Here is a 16,788-nt window from a genome sequence, read left to right as displayed (position 1 = left end):
AAGAACTTTGTCATCTACCGCGTGGACACGCTCTGACCAAGCGGCGTCTCCTGGTGAGCAGCAGGAGTGTGGGTGTCTGAAACCCCAGTATTTCCTGGAGGAAGTCAGACCAAAAGCAGGTGTCCAGAGCCCCGTGGAGCAGTGGCCTCTGCCTCCTTCCCACACATTCATTATCTCCTGCCTTGTCCATCATTTTTCTTTGTTCTGCGACATAGGTCCACGCTTTCAGCAGGACCTCACTGTGTGCAGAAACGAGGCCTGGGAGAATGGGGTTGCTGAGACTGCCCAGCTAGTCAGGGGCAGCACCAGCCCACAGCCTGTGGGCACAGCAGGAGGACCGGGTACCACAAACCTAGGGAGGAGGTACGGAATACCTTCCTGCCCATAGGTCATACATGGGACCTAAGCCAGGAAGCAAGCAGAAGCAGCATATGGCTTGGATTCTCATTCTAGCATCCCCAGGCATCCCTACCCTACCCCTGCCTGAACTGGAGTGTCCATGGGTAAAAAGAACAGCTTGTGGGCCAGCAAAATGGCTTGTCAGGTGAGGTGCTTGGCACCAACCTAACAGCCTGAGCTTGATCCCTGGAACCCACACTGTGCAAGGAGAGAACTGGCTGCCAAGTTCTCAGAGCTCCATACATGCACATAATAGAGATTTTAAAAAAGAAGGAAAAACAGCTTGAGACTATGAGATGGATAGATGCACCTGTAATCCCAGCACTTAAGATTGAGGCAGAGGACTACTGTGAGTTCAAAGCCAGCCTGGGATACAGGAAGGAGCTTGAACTGCAGCATGAGATCTTATCAATAGATGGATAAATGAATGTTTGAGCAAGAACGGCTGCTATTACTAACCCCACCACCACCATAACGCTGTGAACTCGCAGGCTTCACCACAAATCAGATCCACCACGGTCACAGATCCCCACGACCAATGCATCTGGACAGCTGCTTCCCAGGTTCCTTAGGCCCACCTGTCACTGCAGCTGCTCCAGAGCAGCTGGACATCAAGGGTTGCCGGGAGGCTCCTGAGCCTGGGGATGGAAAGCCTCAGCTCCCTGTAATCAAGGCAGCCTCAGAACCCACCCATCTCCTCAGGACAACCCAGCTCATGGCAAGCCATCATTAACCCTCTCAACCTGCTCAGCCCCAGGCCGTGACCCAGCCGCTCAAGGCCCAGAGAAGGAGGCAGTTAGTTTGCCGAAGTCTTTCATGCCAGGGAGCCCCACTCAGAGTTCGTGGAAGGACGGTCTATCTGAAGCCAAGCCCCTCCGCACCCCAAACCCAGGCAGCAGCTAGCCCAAGGGAACAGGGCTTTATCTCTAAGGAGCCTACAGTCCCACACAATGGGTTCTCATTCTACCTCAAAGAGAAAGGGGCTGCTGAGGTGGCTCAGGGGTGTCACTCAGTAGTGTCTGCTGTGCAAGGGCTGGAGTTTGGACCCTAGAACCCAAGTAAAGCCAGATGTGGTCGTGTACGTCTGTAATCCCAGTGTGCCCACATGATAAGCAAAAACAGGAGAGTTCCTGGGAGTTCAAGAGGCAACTCAGTTTATACAGTGGTGACAGGGATCTTGTCTCAGAGTGGAAAGCAAGGACAGGCACCCAAGGTTGTCCTCGACCTCCACACATGCGTGCCCTGACTTGGACACAAGTGAACTCACAAACACATACATTCTACATGCGCATTTTTAAAAAAGAAGAATGCCAGACACGGTGGCACACACCTTTAATCCCTGCACTGGAGAAACAGAGGCAGATCTCTGTGAGTTCAAGGCCAGCCTGGTGTACATAGTGAATTCCCAGACAGCCAGGGCTGCACAGAGAAAGCCTGTCTCAGAAAAAAAAAAAATTAAAAAGAAGAAGGAAAACCGGGGTGGTGAGCCACAAGATAGCAAGCATAAAAAGGATGTAGAGAAAGAGGAACCCCTAACAATCTGAATTAGAGCAGACATTAGGGAAGATAGCATAGAAGTTCCTCAAAACGTTAAAAATAGAACAATCAGGTGATTGGAGGGGGTACTCAAAAACATGGGGAGATAGAAGGAATGTAGTGTTGTAAAGGGGGAAGAATAAACATGGAGCAGGAAGAATTAAATGGGGTAGAGGATGGGAGGGCAGGATAGAAGAAGAGGTATGGGGAGAGCTAGCACTAAAGACCTTTGAAAATCCCGTATGGGAGCCTGCTAGTGTAGATACTTTTGTGTGTGTGTGTGTGTGTGTGTGTGTGTGTGTGTGTGTGTGTGTGTGTAATTCTATATATACATATATAGTAATAGGTTTGAATGGAGTTACCCTATAACAGGGGACAAACCCCCAAGTTGATACCTCATGCTAGTAAAGAAAAACCCTAGTAACCAGAAATGGGTCCCCTCTTTTTGAGTTTTTGGCCAGTGAGGTCCCATAGACCCCAAACTCTATAGGCTGTTGCCAGTACTCTTGGTTAGCCCCCAGAACTCAATAAGATCCTGTTGTTGAAGATACAGTGTACTTGAGCCATTACCACAGAGTAATCAAGTAGATGCCGTAGATGCCGAGCCGGAAACTGCACTTCCTGGCCAAACCTTCCCAGTACTGGAGAGTGAAAGGCCAGCCATGTTCCTAGCAGAAAAACGCCAACATCAGAGAGCTACCACAACGACTGACCTGATGAGATATGCCCACGGATGCGAAACAGTGGCATGAATTCTATAGGAGTAGCCAAGCATTTTCTAATTGGATTTAAACCTTGCCTTATCAATGGAATCCTTAGCAGGCATTGTTACTGTGGTCAAGAAGCTGTGGCAAAGCCAGGCGTGGTGGCACACATTTTTAGTCCCCAGCACTGGGAAGACAGACAGAAGAAGGTGGATCTATGTAAGTTCCAGGACAGCCAGGGCTGCAAAGAGAAATGCTGTTTCTAAAAATCAATCAAACTACAACAAAAAGCAGAACTGTTATGATGCTGGACATAGTAGCTCACACCTTTAATCTCAGTGCTTCGGAGACAGAGGCAGGTGGATCTCTGTAGGTCTGAGGCCAGCCTGGTCTACAAAGTGAGTGCTAGGACAGCCAGGGTTACAGAGTGAGACTCTGTCTCAAAACAAAAAAAAAAACAAAAAAAAACAGATTCAACATGAAAAGGATAACAATGTCTCCCAACTGCTGCAAAACAGGTGTGTTGTGTTAAGGCTTTATTTTTTTTTATTTTATTATTTTTGTTTTTGAGACAGGATCCTCTCCTGTAGACTTGACGGCCCTGGAACTTGTTATGTAGACCGGCTGGCCTCGAACTCACAGCAATCCACCTACCTCTGCCTGGAATTGAAGGTGTTTGCCACCACACCAGGCTTGTGCTAAGTTTTGATCAGAGATGACGTAAGGTACCTGTGAGGAATGCACAGGCCGTGTGCAACTACCCTCAAATCGGGCATTCATGAGGGTCTTAGAACCAATTCCCCAGGGATACTGAGGGGCAACTGTATACCTAAAGCAAATAAAGTCAGTGTGTTCACTGGGTTGGCTGTGTGTGCCTCTAATCCCAGCATTAGGAGTCTGAGATGCTAAATTAGAGGCAAGTCTGGAGTGTATAAGGAGCTCCAGGCCAGTCAGGGCTACAAATTGAGACCCAGAGAGGAGGGAGGAAGGGGAAGAGGAGGAAAAGGAGTACTACCCAGTATGCTGAAGCAGTGAGCGAGCATTCTCGGGTTCACTTCATGGTCTCATCACATGTAAAAGCTAAAAGTGATAAACTTTGGGCAGAGAGATGGCTCAGTGATCCAGGTGCAGGCCACCAAGCCTGAGGATCTGCTTGGCCCAGGACCACATGGTGAAAGGAGAGAACAGGTTCCTATAGCTTGTCCTCTGACCTCTACACACAGTTGCTGTGGCATGTCCCCACACCCCCACCACACACACTGGACACACACATACAAAATAAATAGAAACATTTAAACATTGTTGAAGTTATTAACTCATGGAAGCAGAGCAGAGACCGGTGGTTAACAGGCAGATGCAATTAGGACACGTGGGTCGACGGGTATTCCTCATTTCTCATTGTGCAGCGTGGTGACCACGAGCCAGTTGTGACCATGTGCACCTATAATCCCTGCACTTGGAAGGTGGGAGAAAGAGATTCAGAAGTTCAAGGGTCAGCTACAAAGTTACTTAGGCCAACATGGATATATGATACTCTGTTTCCAAACACCAAAACCAGGTCTAGGGCAATGGCTGGGAAGTTAAGAGTACTCACTGCTCTTGCAAAGGACCCAGGATTGATTCCCAGAACCCTCTGGCTCACAACTGCTTGTAACTCCTGCTCCAAGGATCTGACACCTTTTGACTTCCTCAGGCATCCCCCCACACATGTGTGGCACACACACATAGAGACACATAAACATACATAAATAAAAATAAAGTAAAAATTTGGCATTGCGCTCACATGATTCACAAACATACACACAGGCGAAAACACTCATACACACAAAAATAAACAAAATCTCAAAAGAAATGCGCAGAACAACGGTTTTTAGTTCATCAGAGAGGTTGTGCATTCACCACCACTAGGGAGTTCCAGAACTTTCCATTACTCCAGACAGAAACCCTATAACCAGTAAGCAGTCACACACACACACACACACACACACACCATCCACACATACTCTACTCTCTGTGAGTTTTTCTATTCTAGATATTTAATCTAAATGGAATCAAACAACATGTGATTTTTTTTTGTCTCTCCCTGATTATTTGTTTATTTGTGCAGGAGGCAAGGCACAAGTGCCATAGAACTGTTGTAGAATAATCTTTTTGTAAGCTGTGAAGAGGTGTCTCTGCCAAGGCACCTTCTGATGGGTTTAATAAAGAGCTGACTGGCCAGTAGCTAGGCAGGAAGAGGTTAAGCATAGGTGGGACTTCCGGACAGAGAGAAAATCTAGGCTGAGGTGAGGAAGATGCCAGAGGACACAGAAAGGAAATAGGAGGTACAAGATGGAAGAAAGGTAAAAAGCCTCGAGGCAAAATCTAAATTAATATAAATGGGCTAATTTAAGTTATAAGAGTCAGTGGGACAAGCCTAAACTGTAGGCCAAACTTTCAGAATTAATAATAAATTTCTGTGTCTTTTTTTGTGAGCTGGCGGCCCAAAGAAAAATCAGACTATATATCACGTGTGTAGAGGAGGTTAGAGGACAACTTGACCAAACCAGTTTTCTCCTTCTGCATGTGGGTCCTAAGGAAACTCATTTCGTCTGACTTGGCGGGAATTGTCTATCCACTCAGCTATCCTGTCACCCCATTTTGTAACTGCCTTTTTTCACTCTAAAAACATTTGTTCTGCTTGTTTGGTTTTGGAGATAGAATCTCTCTGCACAGCCCTGGGCTCCCAAGTGCTAGGATCACGAGTTTGACACCACACCTAGCTTCTCATTTTCACTTAAGATGTTTTTTCAAATTAACAGTGTTGACAAAGCTAATCCACATCAGTGCTTGTATCAGTACAACATTCTTTTATTGTCAAACAATACTCTATTGTTTGGAGATGACCTTTTTTGTGTGGTTTTTGTTTGCTTGTTTTTGTTTTGTTTTGTTTTGTTTTTTCCAAGACAGGGTTTCTCTGTGTAGCCCTGGCTGTCCTGGAACTCGCTCTGTGGACCAGGTGGACCCCGGAACTCAGAAATCCTGCCTCTGCCTCCCAAGTGCTGGGGTGAAAAGCATGTGCCAGCACCACCCCCATCCCTACCCGCTCTGTCCTGCGTGTTCTTACCAGTTGACAGGCATGCAGAGTGCTTCCTGTCGGCCTGCTGTGAGAGTTTAAACACAAGTGTTTCTGTGAACACAGTTGTCGGTTCCCTAGGGGATACCTGGGAGGGAAATTGTTGGGTCATCTGGAAACCCTCCACCTGACTTTTGAGGATCTGCCGGACTTTTCCAAAGCTGCCTCCCCATGCACTTGCAGCAGCTGGGATGTCACAAGGAGAAACTTTCCCGCTCTGGGACTTCTCCCCAGAAGCCAAGACATGCACCTGTTTCTTAAGCAAGCTTCCCAAGCAGCTGACAATTCTCACCTTTTTAATAATTAAAAAAAAAAAGACTAAAAGTCTGGGTCTCTCTGTGTAGCTCTAGATGGCCTTGAACTCCCTGAAATCCTCCTGCCTCTGCTCCTGAGTACTGGGATTAAAAGTCTGCTCGGCCACACTGGTGTCATGCTCACTTTTGAGCTCTGATGGTACCGTGGCCGGCAGAGAACTATGCCGTGGTATCGTGGCCGGCAGAGAACTATGCCGTGGGAAGGACCTCCGCTGCTTAGGAAAGTTTACCTCGTCCTGGCAGCAAACCCTGTTCCTGATTTTGTGTTAAGGACTGGGTTTTGGATCCCTAGCATCCACATGAAAACCAGGAAGGCCTTAAGCAGCCTGTAAATCCAGCACCTGGGAAGATGCCCAGAGCAAGCTGGTTAGCTAGACTAGCCAGAACCTGTGACATTCAATGGGTGAGTTTGCCTCAATAGTAAAGTGGGAAGAAGGGAGGAAGCCTGGCATCAACTTCTTTGCGCGCGCGCACGCGCACACACACACACACACACACACACACACACACACACACACACACGTCATGATGGTATGCCTGCATTCCCAGAACTCAGGCTGAGCAGGACTGTAGAGTGAGTTCAAAGTCACACTGAGCTCCTGAGTAACACTGTCTCAAACAAGCAAACAAATCTCATCATGAGATCAGACCCGTCAAGCATTTGGGGCTGTGCTTCCACTCCAGTTAAAGACCCACCTGCCCCTGGACACGGTCAAGCAAACCTGTAGTCCCTGCATATGAGGCTGAGCAAGAGAAGCCACTTGGAGTTCAACCTGGACTGCATAGCAAGACCCCATCACACACACACACACACACACACACACACACACACACACACACACAAAGTCGTCCCCGACTGGCCCAGGTCTGCAGCTGTTCTCAGCCCTTCTCTCTCTCCCTGCTTTTTCTGGAAACTTTCAGTTTCCAAAAATAGGTGTGCAACCTCTCTCCTGGCTCTGGCAGTGTGGATATGACCTCTGCTCCAAGGAACTCCCCGTCACTTCCACCCCCACCTCTGGGGAGTCCCTGCTAGCAAGGCCAGCTTCCCCCTCCACAGAGGAGTCTCTGGTCCGGAAGAGCTCTTGTTGCCTTAACTCCACTGTCACTCTTGAGAGGCATCGTAATGGCTAAACAAGGGTCAGCAAGTTTCCATTCTGTGATGGAACCTGCCAATTAGGGGGCAGGCCACGCTTTGCCCTCTGCCTCTCACACCCACCGCGTGGTGTGCTCTTTGACCTCAGGGGTGTCCTGGTCCCTCTTCAGACCACAGGGCTTAATGGAAAGAGAATGAGTGAATGAGTGAATGAATGAATGAATTCTCAAAATGCATGGCTGAAAGGAAGTTTGCGGCAGCAGAATAGAAGGGTAGGAGGGAGAAAAGAAAGAAAGGGTGGATGGGGGAAGGGAGGGAGGAGAGAAGGAGCCTATTAGAGCGAGGATAGCAGGGTAGTAGGAATCTCAGTGTAAACGGAAGTTGGAAGGGCATCATGAGGTAGAAAGAGCAGCACAGGTGAAGCAATCTTTAAAAACAAAATTCCTGACAGAGAACCTTCTGGGCAGAGTCCCAATGATGCACTGGCTTCAGCTAAACCCCAGATGTGATGAAGTAGGAGAGGTAGGGCAGCTGTTTCCTTGGTTCAGGGTCGAGAGAAAGGCCCAGATGCTGAAGACAAAGCACTAATTAGTGCCCTGAGAGGCCCTCTCCTGCCTCTGTGGAGGTGGCAGTAGGTCAGGCTGGGAAGTCAAGGAGGCTGATGGGATAGCTTGGCCCCAGTCAAGCCTCCAGGGCATGGTCATCAGAATGACCTATCAAAGCTGGGTCAGCAGCTCCGCCCTGAGTCCCCATCAGCTTCTGGGGTTTCTCTGGTCCCAGACCATCATCTCGTTGGGATCTTGGCCTCCCAACTTCCCATCTCAGAACCTGGAGGGTCCTCAGGGCCCAGGACTGGAAGAAGCAGTGAGGGATTGGCGTGGCTCCTGCAGAGGGTGTCCCAGTGGCCTGTGGGGATGGGGTGGTAATGACCTCTTAGGGTTTATGAACTGAGACCTCAGCGGGGCCTAGCAGGTGCAAAGAGGCCAAGATAGCCGCAAGCCTCTTGAGAGGTTGAGTAGCCATTATCAGAATCACCTGGCCCAGGAGTGGTTTAGACTTGAGACCCTGGGATGCATAGAGGAGACTGTCTAGTGTTCTCTTGTATCACTGTTGACCTTACTCCCTTGAGACTGAGGCTGGACCTTTGCTAGGCACTGGTATCCAGCCTGGGCTACATAGTGAGCACCAGATCTGAGTACCAGAGCTACAGACCAAGACTCTGCTTTAAATGAATGAATGAATGAGTAGATAGATAGATAGATAGACAGACAGACAGACAGATAAAAATAGTGTCAAGCAGGGCCTGATACCCAGTAGCATGACAGCACACAGTCATCTATAACTGTGCAGTTCCAGAAGATCTGCTGCCCTCTTCTGGCCTCTGTGAGAACTGCATGCATGTGGTGCACAGATTAACATGCAGTCAAAACACCCATAAAATAAAAATAAATATTTTTCTAAAGGGTGTAGGAGTATAGATTAGTGTCAGACTTGCCTAGCTTCTGCAAGATTCTCCACGGCTCCATCCCCAGCACTGTGAAAAAGGAAAAGCAAAATCCAGGAGCTGAAGGCATAGCTCAGAGGGTAAGAGCATCTGCTGCTCTAACATGAACCTAGCACCCATGGCAGGCAGCTCACAAATGCTGTAACTCCAGGGTGTCCGACACCTTCAGGTTTCTGAGAACACCTTTGGAGGTGTATGCACCACCACACAGACACACATACGTGCACATAATTAAAACTACAAATCAAAATAATGTTTTTTTGTTTTTTTTTTAACTAAAACCCATTCATAGCTCATGGGCCATGTGGAAGCCTGCTGCCTACTGTGACTCATTAGAAACAATCAGAGGCCCAGGAAGTGGCTCATCTAGAGCCAAAACAGCCTTCTGATTGATCAAAGGCTTTTTGTTTCTTTGTTTTTATGTTTTAGATTTCTATTTTATGTGCACAAGTGTTTCCCCTGCATATATGTGTGTGTACTGCCTATGTGCCCTGGTGCTGGGGAGGCCAAGAGGGCACTGGATCCCCTGAAACTGGACTTCAATCCTGGAAACTGAACCGGCGTCCTCCCCAGAAACAGCTGAACACTCACTCTCTCCATCACCGCCCCTCCTTTTGTGAGACTGGGTCTCTCTATATGTATAAACTTAGCTACCCAGAACTCTCTGGGCAGACCAGGCTGGCCTCAGACTCACAGAGATCCGCCTGCTTCTGCCTCCCGAGTGCTGGGGTTAAAGCTGTGTGCCACCACTTTTTTGTTTTGTTTTGTTTTGTTTTTGAGACAAGGGCTCACGCTATAGCCCAGGCTGGCCTTGAATTTGTGGCAATCATCCTGGCTTAGCTTCTTCACTACTGACACTGCAGGCATAAGTCACATTCCACATGGATGGATATTTTCTCCAGAAACAATCTGCCTCACTGGTCATGGCTTTGCCTTGCAAGTCTCTCTGGTATGATAAATGGATAGACGTCCTCTTGTTCTAAGGCCACACGGCTCCTGGATGAGGCCACCCTACATTCTCACCGTGCGATCTTCTACAGGCACTTCTGCGATGGTAACATCATTTTCATTGTCACGATGACCATCACATGTGTCTGGAGCTTTTTTTTTTTTTTTTTCCTCAAGACAGGGTTTTCAGTAGCTATGGAGCCTGTTCTGGAACTCGCTCTGTAGACCAGGCTGGCCTTGAACTCACAGAGATTCACCTGCCTCTGCCTCCCAAGTGCTGGGATTAAAGGCATGTGCCACCACCGCCCGGCCACCCTTAGCTATTTTACCATCAGTCAATCAACAGGCAACTGAAGCTTTGTTCTCCGTTGTTTGTCTTTGATGCCCACTCCTGCAGGTCACCACACACTGAAGAGACAATGTAAGCAAGGCCAGACATCCCTGTTTTCTCCTGATGCGTGGGACCTTCCAAGCCACCACACTGCTCATCACCTTCCCTGAGCGTAGTTGCAGGCCGAAGGTGATGTCAGACGCCTACACTGTATCCTTGGCCACCTGCTCCAAGCGTTGACAACAGCCTCACAAGGCATCTTCCATGAGAAACTCCTTTTGCAAACCTTCCATGTCCGTGCCTCTGATCAGCACCGTGACTGCCCAAGAAAGTATTTTTAATCAGGCATGGTGGTCTACTCCTGTCGTCCCAGCTCTTGGGAAACTGAGGCAGGAGGAATGCCAAGAGTTCAAGACCAACTTCGTCAAGATTCTGTTTCAAAATTCTAAGGATGAGGATAGGGAGAATCATTTTTATATTTATCCTCATCGACCTGAGGACATTCTCTCAGCAGAGCCGCGATGAGGCAGGATGTGGGGTCAATGACCATCAGTGTCCAGGGGTAAGCCTCACCAGAAACTTGGCCCAGGAGCGTCTTACTGGTAGGGACACTGTCAGCCACCCAGAATATATATAAGGCTGACTGGTGTCAAAAGGCAACTCTACACCTAGCTCTCAGGGTGAACTTCAGCAAGAAACCTTGAGACCTAGTCTGGCCCAAGTGAGGATGAACTTGGGGGAGGGGGGGGAGGTTGGGGGAATCCCCTGCAAGACAGACCTACTCCTAACCTGGCTCTTTGGTGCCCCCTTGTGGGCATATTGGTGCATGATGCCCCCTGCTTCCAGAAAGGTACCTCCTGGCCCTGGAAAAACTCAGGGGTCTGTGCACCTCATTTCCCAAATTTCAAGAGGAAGAGAAGGAGGTCTAGGTGCCAGAGTAACCTGTAGCATGAATTTGAATTGATCTTAATAATAAAAACCTGGAGTCAGATATTAGGGGTGAAAGCTGAAAAATCAGAGAAGCAGAGCAGCCAGCTCCTAGGTTTTTTGTGGGGTTTTGTGGGTTTTTTTGTTTTTTGTTTGTTTGTTTGGGGTTTTTTGTTTTGGTTTTTGTTTTTCAAGATAGGGTTTCTCTGTGGCTTTGGAGCCTGTCCTGGAACTAGCTCTTGTACTAGCTCTTGTAGACCAGGATGGCCTCAAACTCACAGAGATCCACCTTCCACTGCCTCCCCAATGCTGGATAACAGTCCTCTGCATGAACGGGGAACAGGAACCAAATCTAGCAGCTGGGAGTGAGAGAAGGCTTTCCAGCTGCATTATAGTGTAAGAGACCACGCCCAAGTGGGCTGGTATCTCAGAGGCTATTGGCTGGAGGAGCTCCCACAGCATACCACTCTCTCACACATACAAAACAAGTAAATACGTATATTTTAAAATTAAAACCCAAAACATGGTGGCACATGCCTTCTTAATTCTAACACTCAGGAGAGGGAGACAGGAGATGAACCATTCAAGGTCTTCTGACATTACATATCCAGTTTGAAGTCAGTGTGGGCTGTGTGAGACCTGCTCTCAAAACAAGCAACAAAACATCAATGGGAAAACACAGTTGGGCCGGGCGGTAGTGGTGCATACCTTTAATCCCAGCACTCGGGAGGCAGTAGCAGGCAGATCTCTGTGAGTTCGAGGCCAGCCTGGTCTACAAGAGCTAGTTCCAGGATAGACTCCAAAGCTACAGAGAAACCCTGTCTCAAAAAATAAACAAAAAAAGAAAGAAAGAAAGATGAAAGAGAGAGAGAGGGAGAGAGAGAGAGAGAGAGAGAGAGAGACAGAAAGAAAGAAAGAAAGAAAGAAAGAAAGAAAGAAAGAAAGAAGGAAAGAAGGAAAGAAAGAAGGAAAACACAGTTGGGAATTTGAGGCCAGATACATGGAAGTTCCCGGCTTGTCTGTGGTCCATAAAGAGACATTGTCTTAAAATATGAGGAGCCATGGTGAGGACAGGTATCACAAGGGGCAAAGGATGTGGATGTGGCCTGTCTTTATCACATGTTTAACTATGGCCTTGGTAGGGACTAGACCAGTCAGGCTTAGCGATGTATTCCAAAGTTTTATGAGAAAGTCAAGTGGAGGGATGGTAAGATGGCCCTGGGGGTTAAGGTGCTTGTTGCCGAGCCTGAGAACCTGAGTCAGATCCTAGGAATCCATACCGTGGAAGGAGGGGACAAACACCCACAGGTTGTTCTCTGACTTCTACTTGAACACACACACACACACACACACACACACACACACACAAATGTAATTTTTTTGAGAGAGAGACAGAGACAGTCTTACATTGTAGCTCTGGCTGACCTGGAACTCACTATGTAGAGCAGACTGGCCTCAAACTCAGAGACCTGCCTGCTTCTGCTTCTGGGGAGCTGGGATTAAAAGTCCATGCCACCATCACATTGGCCAATAAATGTAATATTTACATTCAAAAAAAATGAGAGCGAGAAAGTCAAGAGGATGTTAAGACACATACTTCAGTTGACAAAGTCATACATCATCATTTATGCCTCGGCAATCCTTAAGCATGCGTGGGCAGCACTTATGGCGGTTCTCCAGTTGTTCCTACCCTGGGCAGTCCTAGATGCTTGTGTTATTGTCATACCCATGGTTCCACAGTCTTCCATTATGCTGTCTGTCCAGCTGTTTTTGGACCTTCTTCTTCACCTTATCCTGTGTACTCCTCCAAGCAGCGCTGTCTTCTGGTATCTGCTGTCATTCATTCTCAAAACATGGCCAAAGCAAGCCCTTGTTGTACCCTGTAGTTTACTCTATTCTGTAGATGGAGATCTATCTATCTATCTATCTTTCTTTCTTTCTTTTTTTATTCCTTGGGGGGGGGGCTCAAGACAGGGTTTCTCTGTAGCTTTAGAGCCTGTCCTGGAACTAACTCTTGTAGACCAGGCTGGTCTCGAACTCACAGAGCTCCACCTGCCTCTGACTCCTGAGTGCTGGGATTAAAGATATGCGCCACCACTGCCTCGCCCTGGAGATGTTTTTAATGCCATCATTGCAAAGCCGATCTCTTCGTGTGGCACCTGGAATCCTCCTGAGACACGCCATCTCAAATACATTCAGCCCGTGTTCTAAGGAGCGTTTCATTGTTTAGGTTTCGGAGTTGATAAATGGCAGCTCAAGACAAGGGTCTAGTGTACTTGTAACTTTATTGCTATCATATGTCTCTTGCTGACCAACCCTTGTCTAATGCCTAGAATGTAGTCCTCACTATCCCTATCTGCCTCTTGAGTCTGAGTTTAGTTCCCTGCTTTGAACTGAGATTTCCTCCCAAACAAAGTTGACTGTTTGTTTGAGGTTCTCATCCTTTATTACAATGTTAAAATCCTTATGTGCCCTTCCCAGGTATTGTATCTGTCTTCTTGGTGTTAGTTTCTTTGTTTCTTTGTTTCTTTTCTTTTCTCCCCCACCCCACCAACCCATGACAGGGTTTCTTTGTAGCTTTGGAGCCTGTCCTGTAACTCGCTTTGGTAGACCAGGCTGGCCTCAAACTCACAGAGATCCACCTTCCACTGCCTCCCCAATGCTGGGACTAAAGGCGTGCAGCACCACCGCCGGGCTCAATGTTAACTTTCATACCAAGGTTTTCACTGACTTCCACCACTCTGTTTACCATGACCTGCAGCTCATTTAGACTTTCAGCAAGTCGTGCCATATCTTGGGTGAAATGCAAGTTATTGATTAGCACACCTATCTGCACACCATCTCCTCATTCTCCTGGGCTGTTGCTCTTATTAATTCCAGGAATATATTAAAGAGTAGTGGTGAGAGGCCGCATTCCTGCAACTTGTCTTACCATTGTCTTCAACTGACCACTTAGTTCTCCACAGACGTTGGCTGATGCAAAGCTATCTTTGTGGGCATTTTCTAGTATCCTTATGATTTTCTCTGGGTGCCTGTAGAACCTCATTGCTTCCCAAAGTCCTTTCCTCCAAATGCGACCGTATGGCTTCCTGAAGTCGATGTGACAGATGTATAAGTCTTTTCCAAATTCTTCGTATTTTTCTGCCAATTGCCTCAAAGTGAAGATCTGATCTATTGTGCTCCTGTTAGCTCTGAATCCGCACTGGGCCTCTGCTGGGATTTCCTTTGCTCTGCCTTGATCCTTTGCAGGATAATGGAGGAGAAGGTCTTGTTGCTATGGCACAGCAGACTAATGCCCCTGTAATCTGAGCAGCCCAGCTTGTCCTTCTTCTGGTGTATGGGAATTATGTTTGAGTGCTTCCGTTCTGTGGGGATCACTTCCTGTTTCCATGTCTCTCTGAAGAGCTTGAGAAGCGCCTCGGCCCCAGAGCCTTTTGTAGCCACCTCCAGCCTCGCCACTGTGATGTCATCCACTCCTGGGGCCTTTCTGCGTTCTGCTCTCTTGATAGCTTCCTCTATCTTGCTCCTCTCAATATTTGATATTTCCTCATCGTCTCTGGTGTTTGAGTGGCTGCTGACGTGTTTCTCATTGTAGTCTATGTTGACAGCATTAGGGTCATTGTATAGAGTGTCACAGTATTGCCTCCATCTTTGCTTTCCTTCCTCTGGTTCTGTTAATAAATGACTTTGCCCATCTTTAATCTTCAACACAAGAGTGGGAACTGGAGAAACAATGGACTATAGTGTCATGGGAACATGTGGATTTGGACAAAGGAACTAGAGAGGGGAATGACTGCTTGACCTCTGCTATGCAAATGGTCTGTACATATCCAACCCAAAATTCAAGCAGTCAAGCCATCAAGATGCCGGATGTAAGACTCCCCTGACGAACACACGTGCAGCCAGTTTGACTACATTCTGCTCAGCAGGAACCTCTTATCTAGCATCCCAAACAGCCGATCATTTCCTACTGCTGACTTAGGGTCAGATCACCAATTTGTTCCGGTCAACAGTCTACTGAAACTTAGGAGAGGCACGCCAGGCAAGACGAACTGGAAAGATCGATCATAAACAACTGATGAATCCGGCTGTACGGAGACAGTATCAGAGATAGTATAAGATGAGGGAAATCATTAAACAACCCCCTACAAACATAGAAAGCAAATGGGAGAAAAATCAAAAGAGCTATGCAGGAGACTTCAAAGGAGATGCTTGGTTATGCAAAAAGGGCAACACCAGTAGAATGGCTTACTGCAGAGACAATCAACCTGGCGGAAGAAAGAAGGAAGCTAAAGAGCAAACGAAGAGGGAGTCTGCAGGCACCAAAACACCACAACTATCCGTGCAGGGAGGTCAGAAGAAGAGCCAAGAAGGGTAGAGAGCTGTTTATACAAGGTCTATGCAAAGAGGTTGAAGAGGCTAGACGCCATAATAAAACACATCGTGTCTAGGAAGCTATCGGAGGGATAACTGCCAGATAAGCTCCTCAGCTGATAATAAACACCTGTTAAAAGGGCTAAAGGTTATGGCGGACTCTGCCCTACATGGTGCATGGCATCTATGCACCGTTATAACCTTCTCCCAGACACAGTCAGCCTGCAGGTCTCTAATGTAGAGCGTTGCTGCTCACCAAGCCTTTGCTATAGGCTAACAGTTGTTCCAGGGAAAGCCCCCAAAGAGGGCTAGTGGGGAGGCTTCCTGAGGCCCCCACGGGAGCTGAATTTGTTTTCTGGGGGTCTTGGAAAAGGTCACAGGTGATAGGCGCACTGCTGTCCTCAGCAAGCTCCCCATCTGGGCTTGAATATGGGGAGACTTGGTCCCCCAAAGTCACTTCTAGAAATTCTCTTTGGTGTGTGTACACGTGCAAGCCACAGGTTGGCGTCAGCTTTCTTTCTTTCTTATTACGCCCTATTTAATTTTTGATTTGATTTGATTTGATGTGTATGTGTACCATGTACCCCTAGAGGCCAGGAGAGGGTATTGGATTCCCTGGAACTGGAGGTACAGTTGGCTGTAAGCCACCATGTGAATGTTGGGAATTGAGCCTGTGACCTCTGGAAGTGGAGTCAGTGCACTTAACCGCTGAACCATCTTTCCAGCTCCAGACTCTTTTCTTGAATTGCTTCTCAAAGTCTGGAACTCACCATTTTAGCTAAAATGACTGGCCAGCAAGACCCTGGAATCCACCAATTTCAGCTCTGGAATAACAGCCATGCTGGATTTTACATATGTGTTGGGGACCTAAACTCATGTTTGTGTAGAAAACACGTGATCTACCAAGTCATCTCCCCCATAGACACCCTTCTTGTCGAGGTAAAATAACTCTGTTTTGAAAGAAATAAAATAGAAGTATTTTTCTGAGCCAAATACCAGTTCACTGAACCCTGAACAAGTTCTACCATGGAAAAGGTTATAATAATGAATGTTCTCTTTTAGTTGTAAAAACAAAGTTACCCATCAACATAGTTACCAATTATCTGGCTGAGAGCCGCAGATAAGGGGGAGCAGGCTGTAGCGCATAGGGGAAATCTCTTCTTGGGGCTCAGATGTTGTTTTCTTGGCTTCTTAGCCTTAGGGCTGGTGCAGAGAAATCTATCTGTTATTCATCAGATGTCAGGTCAGACACAAGTTAACAAGGGCTCTTGAAGGAGTCACGATGGCCCGGGGTGATAATTTTATCTTTAAGAAATTAAGATAGCCTGTGATAATTTTTTTGAAGGGAATCCAGATTGCCTGCTGTCATTTTATCTTAAGGGATTAAGACGGCTCCTGGTAACTCCTGGTAATCCTGTCCTAAAGGAATCAAGACAGCTCATGGTAATTTTGGCTCTGGACCTACAACATTTCGCAGCTCCACTATCACCATCCTCAGCCCGACCGACCGGGGTCAAACGGTCTGCAGGAACTTTAACGTGGC

This window comes from Myodes glareolus, chromosome 3 (genome assembly GCF_982192425.1).
Source record: "Myodes glareolus chromosome 3, mMyoGla1.1, whole genome shotgun sequence".
Lineage (NCBI taxonomy): Eukaryota > Metazoa > Chordata > Mammalia > Rodentia > Cricetidae > Myodes > Myodes glareolus.
Note: the sequence above shows the minus strand (reverse complement) of the source record.